Genomic DNA, 5,319 nt, shown 5'->3' with positions numbered 1-5,319 from the left:
AATCAAAACTAGAATAAAAGAACAAAGACGTTAACTAACTGAAAGTGTGTTGTGTGTTTACAAATTGTTTGAAATTATATTTGTCTGTACTCTGTATATTTTATTTTTTACTTTTATTGAGTTTTTAGTACACATTGGTGGTTCCCAAACTGTGGTACGTGCACCCCTTGTGGTGCGCAAGAACCTTCTAGTGACATGAAAAGGCTAATGGTGGTGCTATGGTTTTATTTAAAATATATTAACATATCGTGGCAAGTAGGCCTATATGTATAATATAGCCTATGCTGCATATATATGCCATATTCAGGTTCATATTATGTGCATATAGGAAATATATGTCTATAATAGCTTATGCAATTCTTATTTCCATGTGGGGGTGCGTCAGCTAGGTCAGGAAGTAACAGGGGGTGCATGGCCAGAAATGTTTGGGAACCACTGCCCTATAGTACACGACAGGCCTACTTACTCTGACCGTTATGAATCCTGCTGCTGGGGGGGGGAACTGCCCTAGTACACGACAGGCCTACTTACTCTGACCATTATGAACCCTGCTGCTGGGGGGGGGATGGGACCACTGCCCTAGTACACGACAGGCCTACTTACTCTGACCATTATGAATCCTGCTGCTGGGGGGGGGGGGGGGATAATAATAAAGAACTAAAGCTAACACTAAATCCAAAACTATTCTTAACCTTTCTACAGACCGAGTCTAAACCTCCACCCTGGCCCCTGGCGTTCCGTCTAGCCCACCAGGTGGCGCTAGCCATGGACTTCCTCCACTGTAAGAAGAACCTTGTGCACATGGACCTGAAACCAGCCAATATCCTGCTGGATGCTGACTTCAATGCCAAGGTACACAATATACAATAACTATACATCCAGTAGAACTAAATGTTAGGGAGGGACTAGTGGAGAAGAGATCCAGTAGAACTAAATGTCAGGGAGGGACTAGTGGAGAAGAGATCCAGTAGAACTAAATGTCAGGGAGGGACTAGTGGAGAAGATATCCAGTAGAACTAAATGTCAGGGAGGGACTAGTGGAGAGGAGATCCAGTAGAACTAAATATTAGGGAGGGACTAGTGGAGAAGAGATCTAGTAGAACTAAATGTCAGGGAGGGACTAGTGGAGAAGAGATCCAGTAGAACTAAAATACTAAAGTTATTTTATGCTCAGTTGCACTCGGGTGTTGCACTCTGAAATATAGCAGATCTGCAAGGTCACAATGTGTTCCATACGACGCCATCAAGGCCCGCTTAAATAAAATGTAGTTGGCTAGGTCAACTTTAGATTTAGTTGACTAAAACTAGACTAAAACAAACATTTCACGTGACTAAAATCTGACAAAAACTAAATAAAATTGTATTCAAAGGACTGGCTAAAACTAAATCCAAATTTGCTCTTGAAATGAACAGTTCTCGTCACTGCATGTCCTGCTTAAACACAATCATAAATGCCTCCTCTTTCTGTCAACAGATAGCAGATTTTGGCCTGTCTACGGTGACCAACAGTGTCAGGCCGACCAACCGTACAAACAAAGGAGGCACTGCCTCCTACACCCCCCCTGAGGCTTTTGACGACAAATACCACCGTGTTCGCTCCTATGATGTTTACAGGTTGGATGTTTCTGTTGCTACTACATCAGTCATAATCCATATAATAAGTCAGCGAATCTCTGAATGTCTGAATGAATGAATGAATGTCACTGACAGCGCTTTATCTCATCATTGGCTGCACCAATCACTCCCACTTTTCACACAGGCATGGACCATAATTATATGGAGGTCTTAACGGAGCCCTTTTTTCGATTTGACACATTAATGATTTATAATTAATTTATTAGTGGATTAAAAAATGCAAAAATGGGTATTGTACTCAAAAATGGGTATTGTACTGTCAATATGACATGAATATGAATGCAAAGTAGCAGTGCATGTGTGGACAGGCTACCTGTCGCCGTTGTGCATGGTGAGATGTGTAGTTTATCAGGAGAAGAATACCAAAGGATGCAATGAATTTATTAGTGAATTAACCTCGCTCCCTCACACCTTAGCGACACCTGCATCACAGGCCATCGTTCTCACCGTTACCCCACTGGCTCTAGCTAGCGCTGCAACACAACAAATTGTGCCCTATACAATTTGGCGCCGCTGACTGTGTGTGTGCGTGTTGCATCCTTTGGTAGTCTTCTCCTGATAAACTACACGGTTTGCACACATCTCACCATGCACCGCGGCGACAGGTAGCCTGTCCACACATGGACCGCTACTTTGCATTCATATTCATGTCATATTTACAGTACTACGGCCTTCACAGTGTGTGTGTGTGTGTGTGTGTGTGTGCCAGGAGGCGGTGTGTGTGTGTGTGTGTCATAGACTGTAAAAAATATGGACAAAGCGTTCCGCGGGTCTAACGTGAACGTAAAATGAAGCCTGTCAGTCCTTGCAATGGAAGTCGCCATCTTTCTAGATCCGTTTTGGCCCAGCTGGCCATTGGCTGGCCCAGACAACGAGGCGGGACTTCCCCCTTCTTCTTCGTTGGTTTTTATTTTGACTCGAGTGGGTGGGGGATCCCGTTCATAGACTGTAACGGTAGCCACGCCCCTCAGAACATGCGCGACTTTATGGTCATTTTTCTAATAAATGGGACCATAATTTTCCAAAAAGAATATTATGACATTAGAAATGAGACTTTAAACTAGTGACTGGAAGCAAAAAGTATTCATGACCATGTTTATTAAGGTAATACAGTCTAGGTGAAGTTGGGCCAAAATACATGGACTTCTATGGGGCTATGGGTTTTTTTGAGCCCAATGAGAGCGCCACAACAGGCCATTATATGAACTTTCATTTCCTTAGTGGCTTCACAAAATATCCGTCTGACTGCCCCCCTGGTGTGTGTGTGTGTGTGTGTGTGTGTGTGTGTGTGTGCGCACGCGCGCGCGTGAGAGGGATGCTAAAACTGTCAACACTTCTACTAAAGAAAGAGGCAGCGATGGCGCCATAAGTCCATATCCATACATTCGGGGACATAAATTGCGCAAAAAACTTCAAAACTTTTAAACCGCAGCAGCTTACTGCATTCTCCTAGCTGTTGCTAAGCTACATTAGCATAGGAACGGAACCAAAACAGTGTTGGGCAATCACCAGGGTTGCCACATTGACTGAGAGGGAAACAAGCAACCAGGTCTATGAAAATGTTAACAGGCCAGAATAAGTCAGAAAATCCGAAAAAAAATCTACAATAAGCAACAATATAGCTGACTGTCAAACATCATTGTCCAATGTTGTTTCAGAGCAGTGGTTCTCAAACATTTTCATGTCATGGACCACTAATATTATATATATATATATATATATATATATATATATATATATATATATACTATATATATATTTGCTGTTCATATATTCAGAACGGGTAAGGACTAGTAAATACAATGAAGTGACACACGTTTTTTTATAGTGTGAAAACCTCTTTCTAATGCTTGGATTTTTCCCGTCTTTTTATTAGCTACGGCATACTTCTCTGGACCATTCTCACTGGAGAGAGACCCTATCCAGGTAAACTATCCGCACGCACGCACGCACGCACTCACACACGCACACAATCACACACAATGTAAATGTTCCTATATTTTATGTAGAGTCGGGTCGGACCTTGTTGGAGTTCCACATTCGCGAGAAGGGAGCGAGACCAGATCTTCGTCAAATTGATGTCCAGAAAGCAGCTGGATTAGACGAGCTGGTGGAGCTCATGCAGAGATGCTGGGACTCTGAGCCCAACAAGAGACCTTCGTTTGGAGGTAAATCTACCTTTGTCACTGCACCAGTGAGAAGCTCTATTGAAAGATTATTCTTTGCACTAATGAAAAGCGTTTTTGTTTTTGAGGCGCTAAAGGTAGGCCTACTCTAAAAAATGCACAGCTTTTTGCACACAATCATAAGAGGTGAAAAAATTAATAAAACTCGCTCAGCGTACACAAAAGTCCTTAACGATGAAAAGTTTTCAAAAGCGTGAGTTTTCGTAAAATGGCGTGACCGTGGCTTAGCGTCGAACTTCAATTAGCCCCCGCCCCTAATATGATTGGTCGACAGGCTATGTCATAGTTTCTAATATCACCTGCCGTTTGTCACAGAGAGTCATGAGTCGCCTCGACTTGGCCTGGGCCGGCCTAGCGGTCCAGGCACCCTAGGCTGGTAATGAGCGTGTCGCGGGTTTGAGTCCCGAGCACGACGACCTTTGCTGCGTGTCTTCCCCCGTCTCTGTCCCCCTTTCCTGTCAAACTACTGAAAAACCCTCAATAAAGGCAAAAAGCTCCCAATAATATCTTTTAAAAAAAATAAAGAAAATGTGTTTTTTTTTCAATTTCAGAATGTGTTGAAGTGACACGTGGAGTTTTTTCAAGACACGAGGAGAGAATCTCTGCTGCCTGTGACCTCCTGAGACCTCCTCCTCCTCCTGTTCCTGCTCCAGGGAGCACCGACACCCTGACTCCACCTCCTCCTCCAGGGAGCACCGACACCCTGACTCCTCCTCCACCTCCTGTTCCTGTTCCACCTCCTGCTCCAGGGAGCACCGACACCCTGACTCCACCTCCTGCTCCAGGGAGCACCGACACCCTGACTCCTGCTCCACCTCCTGCTCCAGGGAACACCGACACCCTGACTCCTGCTCCACCTCCTGCTCCAGGGAACAGGAGGAGGTGGCCTCCTGTTCCTCCTCCACCTGGGAGGAGGAGGTGGAGCAGGAGCACAGACACCCTGAGACCTCCTCCTCCTCCTGTTCCTGCTCCACCTCCTGCTCCAGGGAGCACCGACACCCTGAGACCTCCTCCTCCACCTCCTGCTCCAGGGAGCACCGACAGAGAGGCCTTTTTAAAACGTGAGTCCATGTTGACACACAGCTTCTACACAGTGGAACTGTTTGGATATCAGTATACAATGGGCTCGATTCACCAACAATAAAAACGCCAGAGTGTAACGGTGGCGGAAACAGATATCGTATTTATCCGTCCGATCAAGCTACGTTGAGATGACGTGTTATTCAGAGAAGCTGGTGTAATCACTTCATTTGTGCGGATCGCTGAGTGTATCCTCTCCGCATTTTTCCCAAGCGATTCGCCTGGTGTCGCCTGGTTAGTTGGAACATCCACGCCCATTCTACACCATATAAGGCAACAGGAAATCTCGAAATACGTCATCATAGGCACAGTGGATTCCCAAACTATAAATTCTATACAACATCGCAATGACTGAGCTTGGACTTTAATTTTGACAGGAGGTTCTCTGCACGGACAGATCTTCAAGCAAACAGCGCGA

The 5,319-nt window shown here is 45.0% G+C and overlaps 1 long non-coding RNA gene across 1 annotated transcript; it reads right to left on the bottom strand.

Moving 5' to 3' along the window:
- Positions 1 to 4,492: 4,492 nt before the first annotated feature.
- Positions 4,493 to 4,882, bottom strand: LOC308327011. The gene is made up of 3 exons (XR_013965156.1): positions 4,841 to 4,882; positions 4,769 to 4,795; positions 4,493 to 4,543 (listed from the first exon to the last, which is right to left on the bottom strand). It is a non-coding gene; the product is annotated as an uncharacterized lncRNA (long non-coding RNA).
- Positions 4,883 to 5,319: the final 437 nt, after the last annotated feature.

This window comes from Protomyctophum bolini, assembly GCF_963924005.1.
Source record: "Protomyctophum bolini genome assembly, chromosome: 13".
Classification (NCBI taxonomy): Eukaryota; Metazoa; Chordata; class Actinopteri; order Myctophiformes; family Myctophidae; genus Protomyctophum; species Protomyctophum bolini.
The sequence above is the reverse complement of the archived record's forward strand: the minus strand, read 5'-3'. Positions and strand labels throughout refer to the sequence as shown.